The sequence below is a fragment of the Passer domesticus genome, chromosome 2 (assembly GCF_036417665.1).
Source record: "Passer domesticus isolate bPasDom1 chromosome 2, bPasDom1.hap1, whole genome shotgun sequence".
NCBI lineage: Eukaryota > Metazoa > Chordata > Aves > Passeriformes > Passeridae > Passer > Passer domesticus.
In genome coordinates this window covers 16,597,808-16,618,449 of record NC_087475.1, presented here as the reverse complement: position 1 = coordinate 16,618,449, position 20,642 = coordinate 16,597,808, and the positions used below count along the sequence as shown (strand labels likewise).

General features: G+C 40.9%; 1 protein-coding gene and 1 long non-coding RNA gene across 4 annotated transcripts in view; one reads left to right on the top strand and one right to left on the bottom strand.

Moving 5' to 3' along the window:
* Nucleotides 1–10,149, bottom strand: LOC135293419 (uncharacterized). Its single transcript, XR_010355542.1, has 3 exons — nucleotides 8,431–10,149; nucleotides 2,271–7,934; nucleotides 1–2,182 (listed from the first exon to the last, which is right to left on the bottom strand). It is a non-coding gene; the product is annotated as an uncharacterized LOC135293419 (long non-coding RNA).
* A 394-nt stretch (nucleotides 10,150–10,543) lies between these two features.
* CDKL5 (cyclin dependent kinase like 5) overlaps nucleotides 10,544–20,642 on the top strand; it is a 124,777-nt gene continuing 114,678 nt past the window's right edge. For 2 of the 3 annotated variants that reach the window (XM_064407581.1, XM_064407579.1), the window contains exon 1: nucleotides 10,544–10,622. The gene's annotated coding sequence lies outside the window, so the exon portion shown is untranslated. Of the gene's footprint in view, nucleotides 10,623–10,694; nucleotides 10,873–20,642 lie in introns of those variants that run through there. The other variant, XM_064407580.1, reaches the window with a different exon arrangement.

The window sequence follows — 20,642 nt, the reverse complement described above, 5'->3', positions numbered from 1 at the left end:
AGAGGTGGAAGTATCTGGATGAGGCAGCTACAGACCACAAAGCTTTGTCAGCAAATGAGGCAGATCTCCCCTACAAGCAGCTGTACATAATGCAATCCATTACTCTTCTGCAATTCATTGGTTCATTTCCAGTACAAAATACTGCTTGCTGACAAGAGGAGAGTATAAAGAAAGCACATATTCAAATATTCTTCACCTAAAGGTAATAAAAACACAAGCAATTCACCTTAGTAGCAGAAGTGACAATTCTCTTGTCCTTTCCACCTGCTGTGGCACACAGCAGCCAGCTCTGTCTGAACAATATTTATGCTTGCCAGGCCCCTAAATTCTAATCTCTCCCCTCCTTCAGTGAGAAATAAAAGTCCCTTTACTACCATTCTCAAATTGAGAAAGAACTAAAACTCAACCACAATCTTTCAGGAATTAAGTATATGCATACAAACCATGTCACAGAATACATTAGTTATGTGTTTAAAATCTGGGAACGGGAACATAGTGGCAATGGGTGCTTCCTAAAAAACAGCTCTGAAATTGACAAAAGGAAAAATATTAACCCTCTCTCTCAGTGTTCAATAATATATTAAATCCCTGATGTTTGTGTTATGTTTTAGAGAGGCAAAGATTGCTTTTCCAAGACTTTTTTTGCTTTCCTTCAGTAGATGTCACTGCAGTACAGGATAACTAGTTCCAACATAGTTTTGGAGAAAAAGATATTAGTTTCACAGGGAGTGGTCCACAATGGAGAACTACAGCCTTATGTTTTCAGATTTTCAACAGTGAGTATCAGGCTGTACAACCAGATTTTTTTCTTAGACATTTTTTTCCTGATTGGGGACTAAACACAAGAAACTATTCACTGTCGTGGTTGGATGCTGTTAAAATGATACCAGGGAAGCTAATCTTGGACAACCACCATTCTGATCTAAAACCAGCTACTGTGTAATTCACTCATTTTGCAGCTGAGGATTCAAATCACCACCTTTTTTTCTGATGCAGCTTCCAACCAAGTCATAATCCCACATCCCATTATTCTGATCAAGACCTGAATTTTTTTTCTCTGCATTCTTTGCTATAACTTGAAAACAAAATCTCCACCATACTAGTTCTTCATTTTTCTGATTTAATATATTTCACTTTTAAGATGCTTATATAGTAAAACAAAATATTGGTTTTAACCCGGGTCAAGGGATTTTATTCAAAACAAGAAATCTTCAGACTTTAGCCAGCAATGAAAATATATGAAAGAAATTGGTTTACTAAGTTGAGAAAATCCATTTGAAAATATTTCTGGAAAATCCTGTATGCCAAACACAGAAGGATTGAAACTAAAAATGGAAAATAACATAATGTATGTGAGAAGCGACATCAGAAACTGAGGAGGGTTTTGCAAGATTAAAAACATACTTTCAGCATGCTCATGTACAGTTAAAAGAAATGTGGTTGCTAACAGAGTCATCAGAATTTAGTCAGAGCATACAAACTCCTCCTCTCTTAGTCATTCCTAGAAAACAAATCAGAACCACAGTCTGCTGCAGCTCCCCAGGCTTAACAACCAAATCCCTCCTCAAAAACAGGAAGGAGAAATCTTCTCTTGCAAAAAGGCTTTTTTGTGGGCATTATGACTGAAATAGAAATGCTGGTGGAGAGCACCATGGTGAGCATGCAGGACACGGGAGCAGCAGAGCTTTGCCCAGGACAGGGGGGAGCAGAAGCCCCTCACCAAAGAGCCCCGGCTGCTGAGCCATTCCAGGCACTGAGCGGTGTATTCCAGCAAGATGGATCCCGTCCCAAAGCTTTGCATGTAAAAACACACACTTTGAATTTCACAGGAGCCAAAGCTGCCTGCCAGGAGCACTAGGAGGAACTCACTCAGCCAGTGGGTGTTCTGTGCTCACCTGGGGAAACTCCCTTGTGATCTCTGGGCATGGTCTTATGGACTGTTCTCTGCAGAAACCCAAGCTCCAGGTGACAGAATCATGGCAAGGCCCACGTCCAGGAAAAAAAAAAGTCCACTTTCAAACAAAGCAGAAGGAGCTGCATAAACAGGAAAGTCCCTAAGCCAGAAGCCAACACTACCATCAAGCAGCAGGGCCCTCCAGTGCAGACTGCTGAAATAAACCTGGTCTCAGCCATTTAGGTGGCATTCAGGCTGAAGTCTGTATTAGGCATCATCCAAACAGACCTGCCAAATGTGGTGAAACAGAAAGATCTAAAGTTGTTTAGGAATGGCACTATTAACATCTATTCCTTCTCTCAGCTAAATGAATCACCTGATACTTTATTAAATATAGTTTCTATCAGCCTTTTCACCACCACCCAATGAACACGCTGAGGATGACAGACTAGGAATCCATAGTTCATTTCCCACTGCTCTCTCCAGAGAAAAGCCCACACATCTGAGTAACTATTTGGAGATGGTGTCTGGAAAGAAAAAAGAAAAATATTTTGAGGGACTCTGCTTTAAAGCCACCTTCTACTAAGATGGCTAAAGAGAATTTAAGAACATTATTTTTACCATCCAAGTTTGAAAATTTTGTCTTTATGCTACATCTTCCTTTCTTACTGCTTCTACCTGTCTTCTTTTGCAGCTTCAAATTTCACACCTACACCCTTCTTTCCTCCCACTCTCTTTGTCTCTGTAAAAAAACCCTGCCATCCATGACTTTTTCATATGTCGTTCCTTTCACCCTCACCAAGTCTTTTTTTATCTTCCCTCTCTTTCAGAAGTTTCTCTTTTCCATTCATTTCTATCCTCCCAGATACATTTCATGGCAGTCACACTGGACTTTTGCTCTTTCCCTGTCCATAGTCCTCCCAGGCTACATCCCTTTTACTCTTTCTCCATTATTAGCAGCATTAAATATGACCCTACTCACTTCCCCCTATTATTTTCTTTCTGTCTGCTCTCCATCTTCAGCCTTGTCCTTTTATTTCAGCTCAAGGCATTATTTTATTTTCACTGTATCCCACATAAATCCTTACCAATTCACCTGAGCCCTTGGCTGAACAGTTCCATTCTCCCTTCTGTGTTCATTCCTCCTCCAGTTCAGGCTATACCAAGGTTTACAGCCTTGCACCGATTTTCATCAGCCATATTCTTGAATCTCTGATGCTGTGTTCCTCCCTTTTAAACAATGATCATATACCTTGCACCCTCATACTTGAGGTCATCTTCTCCCTCAAGCCTTGTCAGTCAGTCCTTCCACAATTTTCACATGATCAGTAATTCTCAGTATTTGTCTCCCTTCTATTTTCCCCACATTTCTTCATTTTCTCCTTTCTCTTTTTGATCCCAAGGATTGTTGTTAATTTTCTACATCCTTCACTTCACCCCTTTTCACCCCTGCAAGCTTTTTTAATCCTTCTATATTTCTTCCTGTTTCCTAGTTAGGTAATTCTCCATTCTCCAGTTGGGGAACATCTGTCATCTCAAGCAGGATTTTAGCTACACTGAATCATCCTCCCTTTTACTCCGCTCCTCTCTACTCTGCATCTCCTTCACTCTCTACATTGGGATCTCACCAATGTCCTCTACATGAAGACATGTGCTTTCCATCACTTCCCTTTCTGTAACTCCTTTCCTTCTTCCATGTCACATGTTAAAAATTTCTCTTTTCCAACTCCTCCGTTTGCCTCGGTTCTTCCATCCTGAGCAAACTGTTGTTCACTCCTCCTTCAGTTCTCATGCTCCCACAAAAAACATTCTTTTTCTGATCCCCTTTTCTCACCAGCTACAAACTGTTCTGCTCCTCATTCCCATCTCCAAGCTCATTAAATTTACCTCTTCTCCAGTTTTATTCCAGAACTTCTGTAAACTAGGTTTCTCCCCTTAGACACAACACAATCTGCTTTTACCTTTAACTGTTACCAGTTTTGAACTGAACTTAAGTTGAAAAATAATAACCCATTACTGAAACCTTTTCCTCCTTAAGTCTCCATGATTTTTCTTTTTTTTTTTGTTGTTTTCTCTCTGTGCATCTATCCATTACCACTTCATGTTACTTGGTGTTCTTTCAAGACCCACCTCCAGTATTTATAACAATGTGACCCTATGATGATTTAGTTATTATTTTGAATATTCATCGCTTCACTGCAGATCTGACTGGTTTTATTCAAAGGAAAACCTCAGAAAATTTGGCTCAGGTTTGTTCTCCAGGGACATGACCCCAAGAATGATGTGTTTAAAACAGCAGTTTCAGTTGCATCTCCTTTGCAGTCACCATGACAAATCATATCTAGCCTGCCACTTATCTGTACTTTCCACCTCCATCTTTTTTTCATAGCCAAATTATGCTGAAATCCTAACAAGACTTTTCTCTAACATTTCCAATAGAAGGGTTTTTGCATTTATATGCCTACTTAAATCTCATGCAAATTTTCATTATGCCAACATTTATTGCTGCAACATCTGTTTTCTTACCCTTGCCACCAATTACCTTAATAATTCATCATCACTATGGGAAATGGCAAATTCTAAATCTTCCATTCCTACAACCCTCTCTTTGTTCCCTCCATCTTTACAGCACCAGGATACACTCTTCATGTAAAAATTAAGTCCATTTACAGTTTGTCCCCACTACATCCTCTCCCAAGCTCTCACATCCACCCTACCCAGGTTGGTAGGTATTATGTGCTTGTTAAAAACTCAGGAATGCACATCCATGTTATCTCCTGTGTGTTCTTATGTGTTCTTGCTGAGTTCTCATAAACATCAGGAAAGCAACTTCAGTGTTTTCCTCAAAAGCCTCTGTTTGAGGTTCACCTCTGCCATGATGCTACAAATTTAGCCAACTGTCTATCATCCGTGTGAACGACTTCATCCTTTCCCGATGGTCTCTCACTATGAACCCTTGAATTATAAAGTGGGGGGGAAGCAAGGATGATTCTATTATTTTGTGCTTCTATGAAACCTGATCCATCTACATAAGAATTCTCTCTAAGAGTAAGACTCTAAGAAAAATTGTGATGATAATACATGTTACAATAAATAAAAATTGAAACATCTCGATTGCATTGATACAGTTGTCCAACCCCTTTTTCTCTGCTATGTTTAAATTCAGATTTGAGAACATAACCTTTTGTACGTCAGGCTACAAAAACACATACACATCTTTCCCCTTAATAAAAATACATTTAAACAGAGTTATATTTTTGATTTAATTGGAGATTACATTTAGTGGCACATCAACCTAGGTGCAGTATTTCATATATTACATGAAGTTTTTCGATTGTGTATACAGACACTAAATGTAGAAGCATGGACTCTCCATGAGGCTTGGCTTAGAAAGACAATTAACAAATTATATTTTTTATAGAAGGAAGGGTGATTCTTCTTTTATATGGAAACATTGTCTCTTAAAAGTTAGGTCAAAAGAGCCCCCACATGAGGGATACTGCTGGTATGGTTGAGAACAATAGTAACTTCATAGTTTAAATGCAATCAAGAGAGAAAGGAGTAAGAAGAAGTCAGACAGAGAAGGAAAGTATAGTATTTAAATATAATGAAAGGGATGTGCTTTGGGAAACTGTTTATGTAAAGATGCAAATGTTTTGAAAATCGGACTGATTTTAAGAAAATAATCACTACAAAAATATGTGAGTTATCCTATCTAATCAGTTGTCATTGCTAGGGACACCATAGGGACACTCATTCTGACATCATTTCTAGGGACAGCAGAGCTCCATGGGGGAAAAATAGGTGGAAAACAAAGAGATGTGCTAGTCTGTAATGATCTATGTACCATTGTTCTCAGATGAAGGTGAGGACTGCAGGATTGAAGGGTCTAGACACCCAGGAATTGCCCTCAAGAGCTTCACACACAGACTAGCCCAGCAGAAAGCCACCCTGCAATCATGTCATCTTACCCTTGCCTTGTTCCAACCAAATGCTGACACAGAACTATAAATTATGCTCAAGGTGGAAATAGGCATGGGCAAAGCTACCTATGTACACACTGAAGGTGGCTATTACACACAGGAAGACATATTAGCATGAATTAAATCCATTAACCACAACTGGTCATTATTATTGAAATCAAGATGTACAGCTCTTGAAATGTCCAATTGTCTAAATTACTGTAGTCTGGTAAAAATATTTTTTAACTTTATTCTGTCTACTATTTTCTTGTCAGAGAGAAATAACAAAAACACACTGATTTTAGATTTACAAAAGAACAACAAAAGTGTTTTTACTTCACTAAAAGTCAATTTACTTCATTGGAAAATACAATGCAAATGATCACTTGCACATGTAGGTAATTTTCTTCAGGTATTAGCACTGTCATAAGTACAATAAATTACAGTAAAAAGAGGACTGAGTTCAGAATATCTAAAATTAAATGCCAACAACTCAGTTATTCATCTTTGCTTCGGCAAGTCAAAACAGTCACATTCTGATCTTGCAGGTTATAATTAGGCTGAGTCCTGCCTCTGTAAAAGCAGAATGTGTATCTTGCGATCTACCCACGTATGTTTAGGAAGCCAGCAGAAAGGGCAGCGCTAATGCATAGGGGGAGAATACAGCAGGTGGTTAAGCAGCACACAAAACCTATTTTTAAACTCAGAGGCAGAGGATAGGTGAGCTCTAGATCACTGGGACTTTTCATAGCCTAAACAAGTCTTGTTGAAGAAGACAGTAAGACTATTTCTTAAAGACCAAGTACTATTTCTTCTGTTACTTCCCTGCTCTTGGAAGGACTTCATCTAGCTTAGAAGTGCTGGGTAGAGCTGCCTGTATTTCTGTCTCAGGGATGTGCAGAAAACCCTCATCCCTACCAGCACACACACCCCACCCACACCAGGGAAATCTTGTGGAGTGAACCACTTGCCATTTTGATTGCATTGCCCACCAAATGAAGGAAGAAAGAATTTATTTATAGTCCTTGCACAGAAATTATTGTACAGGAAGGAATAAAGCCATAGCTCTTTGATCATGAGCCTAATCTTCAAAATGAAATGATCAAGAGCAATACTTGCAAATTACACATTTTAAAATATACATTTTAGGAAAAGTTTTGTAAAAGGATGTCAATGCAGACTCTGCCACCTGAGAATTGTGACTATTGCATGTATTTAAAGTGCAACACTGTACAGGAAATTCACCATAAAGTTATTTTAAAAGTACTGATTGCTCAGCTGAGAGCTTGGTTCCCAGGAAAGCAACAGCCAGTTTGTTGAGAACAATAATAAAACCAGCATCACTCCCTTTTGTTACACTGTTTTCTCATAAGACCTTAGGAAAGAAACAATATCTATTGACTATTTCATAGTTTTTCTTTCTTCTGTGTGTAATGAAATGTCATTGCAAGAAAGAAGAAATGAATATTCTGCTGCTATTCATGTGCCAATTTTTGCACTTTTCAGCTATGAAAAAAAACCCCATTGATTTTTGCCCTTTTAAAGGCTCTTCTAATGCCAGGATAGTATCTTGGCCCATTTATATATATTCATACCTCACTAAACTAATGCTCATTACTCAATGCCCTCTTGTCTCTCACTTCCATTTATGTTTACATCAAACTTATTCCTACTTGGCTCTTATTATCAGTGAAAATAGGGATGCAGTGGGTAGGCAGGTCTCTCCTTCCAGGCTGTATGACATTGGCTGGCCACCAGAGCAGGAGCTGCCTTTGCACCCAGCTGCAGCGGTGACTCACAGGTGCTCCAGAGAAGTGGGACACGGGTAGGACTCGGCACTGTCACCATTTCCAGCAGAACAGATCAGACTGCCCTGATCTGCACTGGAGGGCCAGCCTGGCACTGAGCCAGGGAGCGTCTGGGACCAAGAAGGGAAGTCAAGACAACCTGGCTGCTGCCTTCAGGTGTTTGCCTCCGGCCTTCATCACTCCACAATCCCTCTAGGAGTTCCTGGAGAAAACACTCAGGTGGCTCTTAGGAAATGTGGGTGTTTCCCCTTTTTTTAACAGGAAGTTGTTCTAAAAAAAGATATCTTGTTATGCATGAGACCTGCTTATTTGTACTCAGAGTCATATGTGATTGCTTCACCTGGTAAAACATATTTTTTCCTATATTTTGTTTTAGCAACTTTGTAAAATGTAGTCTAGCTTGCCAAAACAAAATCTTTATAATAGATGTGAGCGTCAGTACAAAAAGGGTTTGGCCTCCACATCATGTCTGATTTGAAGGGTTCACATTAGAAAATTCCATCTTCATAACTCAGTTAAATTAGCCTTATACTTTTGGAGACAGTAAACAAAGATCTGATGCATTCTAACATTTCTCTTAAAACAACAAGATAAGGGCAAAAAATATGATGATGAATACTTCTAGGATGTAACCTAGAAGAAAAGTGAGCTATGATGTTTGATTTCAGACATGTAAAATTATGGACTGCTGTCTGTAGTCAAGCTCCTCAAGATTAAATTTTATAAAACAGTGTTTTATCTATCAAATAACATATTTCTCTCACACCTTCAAAAAGTAGACAGATCTCAGTAAAAGGAGTCACTACGTCATGTTAGTGCACGAAACTTGTTGCCTGTGGAAGCACTGTAAGAAAAACAACTTTATTTTTTGTATGTCATAAGAAAAAAATCAGCTCTGATTTTGCTACCATGGTGGTTCCCTCTGTGCTTTCTTACAAAAACTTTATGTGTGCTACATTTCTTACAATCTGGCCTCATATTAAAATGACAAGACACGCTGATAGAAAAAAAAAATGTTTTCATTGCTAACATATGTTATTGGAAGTTCATTCAGTTATTTTGAATCATTAAACCACTACGCAGTAATTCATCTTAATTTTAAACTTGCAGCACCACTGCCTTCTATCCTGGAATCTGTTGCAGGTGTAGGGAGATTAATAAGGACCACAAAAGCCATTGACAATATCTGGATCAGCAGCAGTGGTAGCACAGTTTTTACTTCAGTTCAAGTTATCCTTATGGATGTGGATGATGTGATGTACTCCTGACACAAGAATATGGGATGATCCATACACGAACTGGGAGTTCTGGCAGACTTTTAAGCATCAAAGATTTTAGGTATTGGTTGACTGCCAGCTGTGAACCAGGAATCAGATGTTACTTTCAGATGTTACACTAGAAATCCCCCGGGACCTTCCTTGTGAACTACAAAGCTCCAAATCTCCAGCTTCAGTGGCAAGCACCAAGCTCTAGCAGACCTTGCATTTTGAGTGCAGGCACTGGTGCTGAGGGCCTGATCTCCAAGCTGTACTCACCTCAAGGGCTCCTGGAGTTTGACTAGTTCAGTTCGAGTCCTACCCAGTGCTCATCTGTGGCTGGAACGCATTAGTTCAGCTTTGTACAAAGGGGATCTATTTCATGCACTCCAACACCACTCCACACTCTGAATTACAGCACTGTTAGCAGAGATGATGACAGCATTTACTTCAAAAGTGCATCTCTGATCCAAACTAAAACACTTCAGTGCCCCAAGGCTCATGAAGCAGTCTGTATGGAACAACAAACCAAAATGAGATGCCTGATTTTTATGCACTGCAATGCCTTAAACTCTGCTATCTGTCTGTGCAGATTTTTCTAGGGTATATATTCTTAAAGAAGAAATATACTTTTGGTTGCAATACTCAACATTGCTGAATTCTGCAGCGTGTTATGTCTACTGGGCTTCATAACGTTTTTCTCATTTAAATAACCATTGAAGCATACTAAGAAAATGGGAGTCGAGTTCAAGCATCCATAACTTGCAGAGCTACATTTTACCGTGATGCATCTGATATTCGATGTCGGCTGGAAAGTGGCTTTTAGTTTAAAACTGTTATTATGTGTGAGCAAAGCTAAAAGGTGAAAGCCTTACAGGCGCCAGCCACAGACTGAAAGCCCAGAGGAGAGTTTTGTAAAAAAGGATGGAGAAATGCTTAAGGGCTGGCGGCATTTTCACCGGAGATCCTGAATTTTAACATCCCCTTCTCTCCACCCATCCAGCAGCAGCTCCTGGGGCGCTTCTCCCACCCCCCGCCCCGCTCCCGGCTGACAAACGGCGCTGCGTGCCGGAGGCGGGGACCAGCTTCCATGCCAAAAAAAGAAATTAAAAAAATAAAAAGAGGAAGCCCATCCGTTCCGCGGAATCCCCCGCACGAAAAGCCCCGCGCCCCCTCCCTGCTAGGGAGGGACACATCCCTCACAGCCGGAGAGGACGTGTCCTCACGCCCCTCCACCTGCGGAGGTGTCCCCCCGTCCCCCATGACCGGGCCTGTCCCCGGGACCGCCCGGAGCGACCCCCGGCACCACGACCCCCCGAGACCCCCGAGACCGGGACCCCTCAGACCGTGACCCCCGGCACCGCAGCCCCCGGCACCGCAGCCGCGCCGCCTCCCGCGCCCGCTGCGCGGCAGCTGCGCCTCAGCCGAACCGGCCCCGACCGGGGCGGTGCCGGGGGGCGGTGCCGGAGGCGGGGAGACGGGCCCACGGCGAGCTGCTATTGGTCGAAATGGGTGTGGGCGTGGCCTAGGGCGCCTCGATCCTCTGCTATTGGTGGGCGGAGCTGTCAGTGCGGGCCGGGGGCGGTGCTGCGGCCAGCGGGGTGGGCTGAGCGCGGCGGGCGGGGGAGCGCAGCGAGGGGGCGGCGGCGGGCGGGGAAGCGGCAGCGGGCGCACCGAGAGCAGCGGCAGCGCCGGAGCGCAGGTAGGGGAGCCGCGCCGGGGGCTCGCCCCGTGCCCCCGCCGCCCTCACCTGTCACCGCCCGGCTGTCGGGCTCTTGCCGCTGCTGCGGCGAGGCACACCGCGCCTCACCCTCCTCCCTCGGCTCCCTGTCCGTCCTCTCTCCTCCTCAGCCAGCCGCGATTCCCCAGCTGCCGCTGGCGGCCGCCTGCCGCCCTCCTGCCATCCCGCTGGGGCCGGTCGGTGTCTGCGCCCGGCTCCGCTCCCAGCCCAGGTGCGCCGGGAAGGGCCCGGGGGCGAGGCTGCGGTGCCCGGCGGTGCCCGGCGGGGCGCGGGGTCTGCGGCCGCCGCTCTCGGGAGGGCAGAGCCGGCGGGCGCGGCCCTCCCTCGGTGCCCGGTGGTGCCGCGGCCGGGGGAGCGGCCGCCGTGGGATTCCGCCCGCGGAATTCCGCCCGTGCGCCTGGTCTTGCGCGAGCTCTCCCCGCGTCCTCCCTGATGCCTTCTTCCGTCACTGGAAGGGCTCAGGGCTTTTTCTAAAAAATATGCTCCTTAGATTATTATGAATTGGGGGAGGCAGTGTTTCCCTGTTGGATGGATTTGGATTTTTTTAATTTTATTTTTTTTTTGTGTGTGTGGTTCTGGGGCTTTTTTTTTTGTTTTGTTTTATTTTTTTTAATCAGTCACCCTGTTGCTGGGCTTATGCATTGTCGGTGCCAGTTGTGAGAAAACGCACTAGTTGTTCCAAGGTAGGCAGGTGGTGATGGAGAGAGAGCATCAGAGGGGACAACACCCAGGAGAGAAGGCTGCTCCTCACCTCGAGCCGCTAGGAAGACGAGGGATGCCGGGATTCCCGTGGCTGGGCTGTTCCTTGCCTCTGCTCTCAGCTTTCATCTTTTATATTGGCGCCTGAGCAGGGAAACCTCGGCTGCTGTCCTTGGAGTATATGGAAGGCGAAAGGATTTTTTTCAAGCGGGGTTTTGTGTGTCTGCAGCAATGCCTTTTCTAGGGCTGGAGGAGCAAGAAGCTGAGCTCCTATTCCGTTCTCTTTATGCATGCGGGGGCTCTGCACGCTGTTGCTGATGCTGAACTACTCCAGCCTTGCTGGCAGGGATCCTCCTGCCTGCATCGTGCAGTGCCGACCATGGCTGCGGCAGGTAGCTGTCTGAGGCAGCCACAGCCTGCCAGTGCCATGGTGAAATTAGTAATGATTGTGCATATTCCTGGGTGCCGTGCCTCGGGCGAGGGAAGCTGCTGTACTCGGTAGGCTTGTCAGGATGGTAATACATTAGTCACGGTCACATCTGGAAGAATCATTTGTTACTAATACGTGTTTATCTGGTAAAGATTTGCGAGGTCTCAAAAAGGCTGTAAGAGAACGTATGACAGAGGATGGCTGGGAAAATCCATTGGCACACTGGTGAACGCTGATCACAAGTGCTTCTGCAGTATTGCATGAGAGAAGTTTAAAATTGTCCTCTTAGTTTCTTTTGTTTTCCTCATGCCTCTCTGCTGGTTTGTAGAGGATTGTTAAGCACCACCAGCTTCCAGTGTAATGAAAGATCAAGTTGTATGTGGCCAGCTGATACTGGCCCCTTGGCTAGTACAATCTGCAAGTCCCACTTTATTTTACTATCTATGTGTACACTTAACTATTTAGTTCCCAGATGCGGTGTAAGTGTGTGAAAATTTAGCATTTCAGATTGTCTTTTGGGTTTGCCTAAAACAGTGTGATCATTAAGATTGTTCTTGTCTTTGTGTGCTTTTAACACTAAAAAGACCTGCAGTTGGTGAAAAAAAGCAAGCATTTTATAAAATATATGTGTGTGTGTAGTAGAAGCACGAAGTGCCATTTTTAATAGGTGGATTAGATAAGATCGTATTGGCCTTTTCTATTGTACAGACTTAAATACTACCTCTAGTTGTGTGGGTGTTCAAATTTCTCTCATTTTGCTCATCTGGCAATAGGAAAAAAAATCTCCCGCTTTGTACTTCTGGTAAGATGTTCTTCTAGGAGAGATCTCTTGCCTCAAGAAGCCTCCACATTGAATAACTCTCAGGAACATGGCCTTGTTTCCCAGTATTAACCTAAAACTGTGTTTTTTAGATAATAACATCAGAATTGTGTCAAAATCTTGGTTGTCTTGATTTAGCTCCTTGGATTTTTCTAGCATGCAGAAGAACTGGATGGCACATTACAACTGGTGAAAGACTATGTTTTATAGGCACATGGAAAAATCTAAAGCTGTAGAAATCAGACGTTGCAAGGAGCAAATGCTACACCATATTTTAGATATTTTTAGAATTAATTTCAGTGGGTGTTGGACCTGCCATTACCTGCTGTTGAAAGCAATTATCTTTGAAAATACACATATAAAAAATATTTGCATTATGCTCATTTTTTAACTTTTAACTTCATGTGGCCAGTTTTAGTTAATCTGATATATAATCCATGGTTAATTTATGTTAAAGATTTTTTTTAACATTTTAGATTGGAATTTTATGGAAGCTGAAACTAGATATTGTTTGGACTCCTTTTGTCTGACTTTAAAATGGGAGTTACAATAAACCTGGTAATGTAGCTGATGTGCCCTGACTTAGTTTTCGAAACTTGGTGTTGAAACAAAGAAATTGCAGATCCTTTTTAATGTTCTCATAGATCCTATCAGTTTATTTTAAAAATAATGGGGGAATAAATAGACTTGGAGATTTGAGTACTGAAATGCATACTCTAGCTGTATGTTCCTAACAAAACCCTTGAGACGATACATTTCATAAGCCTTCTTTACCAGTGAAGCAGCAGCTACAGGGAAGTGTAAAAAAACTGCACGACCAGTGCAGTTAAAGACAGCCTCTTTATAAAATAGAGGCTTGGATTAGTTTGGTGGAAACTGTTATTGGAGCACTGATCTAATTAACATCACGTTCCGGTATTTAAAGGGTGGTTACAAAGAAGATGGAGACTCCCTTTTGCAAGGAGTCCTATGGAAAAGATGAAAGGTGATGGGTACCAGTTATTCCTGGGGATATTCCAATGGGACATGAGACGAAAATTTTTCACATCAGAAGCAATCAGCTGAAGGAATAATCAATCTTCCCGGAAGCTGTTGGTTTCCCCAGCACTGGATACTTGCAAGACACAGCTGGAGAGGGTCCTGGGCCATCTTGTCTAGATTGCGCTTTTTCCAGGAAAGGTTGGGCTAAATGATCCTTGAGGTCCCTTCCAGCCTGGTATTCTGTGAACTGCAGTCCCAGGCTGGCCTTACACTAGCAGTGGCTCTTTCTGTTTTTGTGTGGAGCAAGACCATGAGTGGGAGGAGAGCTAAGAATGGAAGTGCAAGGTAGAATAACAGAATAATTTCTCTAAGAAGAAAACACCCTCTCTGTATATATTGAAAAGTCAGTTCAGTGCTGCTGTAAAAATAACTATTTGTAATAGTGACTATATATGGAAACTCTTGAAAACTGCTCACATGTAAGCACTGGCTTTCACTCTCTCTCAAACATAACAGCAGTAGGAATGTGGACAGAAGGGACCTAACCAACAGTTTTTCCTAGGTACTATTTAACTTCTGACTAGGATATGAATTATTATTTATGAAATATTTTTTTGGTTATGTGCTTATTGTGTGCAAAGCATGAATATGGGTCATGAAACAGTAATGAGAGAGAACTACCCTGGAAATGTGTTGACATGGAGGATAAATGTGTCATTGTGAACTGTGTGCTCATCATGTGACAGGAACAAGAATGCCTTATATTTGTCGTAATTTCTATTTGAGAATTTGAAAGAATTTTGATATTACCCACCAGCTAAACCTATAAACTCTAGATTATTATCTTGATTTTTAATTTTTACTTCAGAACATTCTGATGTAGTTTCTAACATGAGGATGATGAGTGCTTGTAATATAATGAATAATAGAATTCATTTCCTGGTTCCAAATTTTGTATTTTAACTCTGATACTTTAGTATCTAGATTAAGATTTTTGTGAATGTTTATACCAGCTTTTTGCATCAGAAGCATTAAGCATTAATTTTATAATATAAGTTAAAACAAACATTAAAACAATACGTAAATGGAGGAAATCACTGTTACAACATCAGCCCTATTGCTGAATCTGTGCAGTTTCATAATATTAAATGTGGATGAAAGAAAAATGTTACAGTTGTGAATGTTCACAAGACTAATGTATTCAGCTTTTAACTATTTTTAAAATTTAGAACATGGTCATGCATTTTTTTGTCACTGTTAATGAAGATATTGTAGCATGGCAGAAATAGTTGTGTTAAATGTCTTGACTAAGTCACAAAGAAGAAAACAAATGTAAAAGGTGCTGCATGTCTTAAACTGTGTTGCTATAGAAATATTGCATTTTTTTTTCCTCCCTTTTCTGAAGCAACGGTGAGCATTTAATTGGAAATAGGTTAGCTTTCAGAGAACTTCCATGCCTGTTTCCTTTAGGCAAAGTAACTTTCAGAAATGAATGTATGGGCTCTCAAGTTAGTTGTGTTCCTCTTCTCAGTCATGCGAATTTTGAGATGTAAGTTAAGTTTAGCTGATGTGGGATAAAAACAATAGATTGCTGTGTTTTAAAGTGAGGAAAATGCATATGGATTAGCTATGGTTATTATATGATGACTTTCTGTGATACTGATCTGTTAGATCCCCAAAAGCTTTTAATTCTAGCTTTAGTGTAATTAGATTTATTTTTCTAACATCTCTTCAGCAGAGATGTTTGTGTGCTTCAGTTTGGCTTCAAATTTGAATTCTTAATGCAGCTTTTAGTGTTGGAATTGCCTACTAGTGTCTTGAAATTTAATTTAGTTATTTATTTATAATAATAGGATAACTTAATTAACACTGACACTTATTTGAAAAAGAAATATAATCTTAACATGGTGATGTAGTTGCACTTAAAAGAAATACTTGTCTGGCAATATTATTAAAAAAAAGGAGGGGAGAAAAACCCCGAAGTGTGAATCAATTTTTAACTGAATCTTCAGTATGCCAGCCAAATAGAGCTCCATTATTTTGGTAAATTGTATCGCTGTCTCTGTTAATGTGTTCTTACAGATGAATGTGTTCTTACAGTAGTTCAGATGTTGATGGTAACACACTGCTGTATTCCTGAAGGAAGGGGAGAGTATGTGGCTGCAAAGTTCAGTAGAACAAAATAATTATTCAACTATTAAGTATAAAAAAAAAATTTTCTTGGAGCTCAAGTATGAAACCAAAACTTTTTTCACTCCTTTCTCCTCTTCATAATTAGGTGTCACTGTTTAAATGCCATCCTGTATTGTAGGAGCTGTACATTTCTTAGTGAATTTGGAGGAACAGATTACACTTAATAGGATTTCTGTATAGAAGTACGTTTTGGCTGACTTCATCATGTGCAGAGAAGCTGGGATCCTAAAATTGATTTTTTAAAATTCCTTACTAAATTCATGATTCTCTGAGATTGCTATCTGGTGTAGAAACACCCAGAGTTTTTCAGTGTCTTTAGTTTGCTTGGAGTTAGTGCTTATGAAGTGAGCAACTCCTCAGCTGTAAAATCCCACTTTATATGCAAAGTAAGCCAATGTACATCATTGAGGGCTTTTCAGTCTCATCACTTCCTGACTTTGAGAGGGTAGATCCTTCTGTTTGGCCTGTATGTGATATTCTGGGTGATATTTTAACTTGTTAAACCAATCTGATTTCATGGCTGCAAAGCAACTGCCAGCTTTTTAAGCTTTGTACTGGCAAGGGGGACTTTGTACTTCTATATATTTGTTTTTAAAATACAGAATCTTTAGAATTAAACATGATAGCATAATAAATTATTATTTATAAGCTTTCTACTTGCTGCTATATTTCCTAATCTTAAGAAGGTCATATTTATTTTTTTGTGTATTTTTCATGTAATTCACTTCTCAGGGGCTCCCCAGCATACATCAGCACTGTGCTGGTGTAGAGCAGGAGGTGCAGTGTACCCTGAGTGCTGGGGGCTCATGGTGCTTGCTGGTGTGTGCTGCTCTTCTCTCCCTTTTCATCTGGATGCATTTCTAGGTGATGGTGAAGAGGATGGTGTTCTGGTGGAAGATCTGTAGTAGACAAACTTCAGAAGTCTGCTGGAAGGTTTTGGCTATTACCCTGTGCTGGCCCTTGCTCTTATCTCTGGCACACTGAGATTTGTTGTATCTTGCATGTTGCAGCATATCGTGTTAATTGCAGGTTTGTCACCAGCGTTTTCAATGAGTAAGTGTAGTGTAGTTTCATCATGCTGCTTCTTTCGAGATGGTGACAGTGAGGATTTTGTTTGTTCGGATTTTTTTTTGGGGGGGGGGTTTGTTTGTTTGTTTTGTTTTTGGCATTGGCTGGTTATGTGTTTGTTTTTGTAGGCTGCATTTTTAGCTGTTACCTGAAATATTAATAGCAAAACCGAGTGCATGGACATGTTGTAGTCAGCTGTTGCTAAAGCCCTTTTCAGACCTATTACACTTGTTCTAAGTTCTTGTTAACCTGCTGTGTTCAATAAAACTTTCCAGTAGCTAAAAACAGATTGCAGGAGAAGTTTCCTTTTCGGTTTTTGATTTTGAACACTTGGCAGCATTTTGTTTATTCCCTGGAGTCACTTAAACCCTCTCTACAAATATTTGTGCACATGGTGAGTTCAGCATGTGTTTGACGTTAGTTGCATTGCTTATAAAGGAATGTGTGCAGGATTATGGCCCATCTGACTTTGTGACCCTTTTCAGAGGTGAAGGAATCTTAAAGTTGTCAAAACATATAGCATCTTATAACATACCTTGATTGATATTTCAAGTTGATGTTGTTCAAAATAGTTGGTAGGCATACTGGAAGCTCTTCAGTGTTTCCTGTGTTGTGTAAATATAAATGTAATGGAGATGAACAGGAGATGGGCATAGGTTTATAATATATTAAGACAAGTTTACTTTTAATGTTATATACCATTTGAGATGAAAAATGGTTTGTTGTGTTCATGGGTTATTTATAGATAGGATTATTCATCCCAAAGTTAAAGCTGTTTGTTAGTCAAAAACTAGGCAATTGTCATAGCAGTGACAGTAGCTGTTACTAATTTTCAGTTGTGAACCTCAGAACGTACACTACTTTTAATTATAACCTTTTTTTCTTTCAAGATGGGTGTTTACTGAAATGAGGCTGTATCTATTAATAGATACAGAATGCTCCCTCTCTAACTTTCTACTGCTGTTTTTACTAGGATTGCGTAGGGTATTTTGAAGTGATAATTAACATCAGTGATGGAAAAGGGCCCTTAGGAGGTTCCGAGGTAGACCTTCTGCTCAAAAGCAGTATTTTCCTAGAAGTATGTTTATTCCTAAAATGTCAGTAGGAAGAAGTTGTGTAAAACTAAATTACTCTTCTTTTTCTGGGGAACAAACACACTTCCCTGCTCAGTTCATGTTAATGACACTGTTGCAATATTTTCTTTTGAGCACTTGAAAAGAGAATTCTAACTAAAATAAAGCTAATGTTTTCGGTGCAAGCAGGCTTTCCCCTCCTCTCCCCTTTTCTCTTGGCTCTGATCTGCCTCTGTTTGTGTTTCTACTCTTGATCTACCACATCCACAATGTTGCCATTAGGTTGTTTGCTTAACCTCTGAAAAAATGCTTCCAGTCTTCCTTGCCTTGCGTGTTGGACAAGGATGGAGTATTCCCAAATCCACCACTCCAGCCGTGTACACATCGTATACTGTTATCTACCTACACCTATAAGCTTTTTCAAACACCCAAAGAAACCCCCAACTCACCTCACCTTAACTAATCCTTTTATGAAAACACCTACAAGAATCTGTGCTGGCTTCAGAAGTTTCATGCTTTTAAAACTTCAGTCTACCTTATGGACCTCTTCACACTTTCCTGATCCATCTGTTCATCTAGCACAGCTTCTTCTCTATCCCTTCACACAATCTTAGGCTGTTGAGATGCAAGACGCCTTTGCAGATCCTTTAATTGGTAGTAGTCTTTATTTTTACTTTTCTACTTCTTTTTGTATTATTTGAAAAACAAAACAGACCCCCCCACCAACAAAGAAAAAAAAAAAGAAAAAAAATGAACCTGAAAAAAAACCACCCCAAAAGCTCATGCTTTTTTTTCTCCTTTCATTGCTGGTATTATTATTACAAAGGATGTTTCAAATTACATGCCATTATAATGTTTTTATGCAACCATTCTTTTTCTCCTTAACTGTGAAATCTTGTTTGTGTACAGCTTGTGTTTGAGGGCAGTTATTTATGGAGCTCTGTGGCTGTACATCGTGATGTACAGTCAGGAATGTGTTATCTGGTAAGTCTACAGACTAAAGCTACTACTTTGTGCTCTATAGCCTATTATAAAACAGAAAACCTTGAAGTGGGGAGTGGCTAGTGCTGATGAAATGCTTTGTGGAACAGGTGGGACTTCAAAGTTTTATTTTAGTTTGAGGGAAGGTTGCTTATGCAATTGTTCCATCTGTCCATCCATCTGTCCATCCATCTGTCCATTAGTCTGTCCTCCCACCTGTCAGTAACTTCTGAACTGCTTGCCCAATTCCTAGTTGACTTTGGCAGAGGGGCCGTTCTCTCCAGCCCTGTTGCATGTGCAGCTCTGACAGAAACAGGCAGATGGTTAGAGAAGAGATTGGGCAAGAAAAGGGGAACCCCAGTCTGTGTGTCTGTGTTTGGCCTGTAGTAATAACCACCATGGCAGGTGCTGCCTTCTGCTGGGCTGGTGTGCATAGGGAAGGTCAGATGGAAATGGGAGAGCCACGATGCTGCTGCAGTAGGATATTGCATGGGCATGATGGGAGGGATGTTACATGGGTGATATTGTAGGTGGGAAGCAAGGGAACTCTCATGGGTGGTCATGGGACCCTGTGGGAGACCTGTTTGATGGTCTAACTTAGGTTTTTAAAGAATTTCCTCTCCGTAAGGAATTGGGGAAAGAGCTGCTGGGGTTAGACCCGTCATCAAGAGCAAAGAGGAATAGGTGGCATAGAAAACATCATCTGATGTATGTGGGTAAGAGGTGGTGCATAACCTATAAACTCAGTGACAGAAATGTGAACTTGAGCAAGGAAGAAGACTGTCAGCCAGCCAGGAGGAACTTCAAACATAGAACTTCATATATAGAAATGAGGGGGATTAGAGAGAAAAGCGGTGCTGTAGCACAGCAAATCAAATTGAAATAATTGAAATATTTATTGAAAAAATTGGAGGGCTCAAATGTTTTTTCAACATAGGATTTAAACAAATCTTAACTTCAGGACAGCAAATGTGTTGCTCAAGTCTCTTTAAAATCTTTACTACTGGTATAAATAAAAACAGATTTCAGTACGAAGGTGACAGTGTGGGATGCCCACAATAATAGTAACAAAACAGTGTTTTCAGAAGGTGAACAGTGACTCTGCTTTTCCCAAGCAAATAGCTATTCCTGTCATTTGGAGATCATTAAATCTGTTTCAGTAAATTCTATACACATTGACGTTTTAGTTGCCTAAAGCTCTGTGAGTGAACAACATATTGGGGAAAAAAAAAAAGTCACGGCCTTCCATCTATTAACCTAGTTGTTTTTCAGTTGCTTCTGCTGACTCAATAATATTATGTGATGTAACTCACAGGAAAAAATCAATGAATTAATGTATTTGAAACTTAAGATTGTTTTAACTATAAGTTTGGATGCTTGGAGATGTTTGGTTTTGTTGGTTTGTTGTTTTTTTTTTTCCGAGATTAATCACATTTGCTTTTATAAATCACTGTAAAATGTAGTGATTAAAATTGTACTGCAGATAATATGTATGGATGAGGGGAGATAGGAAGACATTTGTGTTAAGGTCAAAGTCTGCTCGCCTTTGATCATTCAAACTACTGAACAGCCCTGGAAGGCTTGGAGGCCAGTCCTGTATTTTTCCATACCAGTAAAATGGGTGACCTTTTGTTTGACTGTTCCAGTTATAGTCCCTTAAAATAACATTTGAGCTATTGTTGGCTATTTCACTGAGAATGGAAGGCAGATCAAGCTTGTTATCTTGCTGCTCTTCA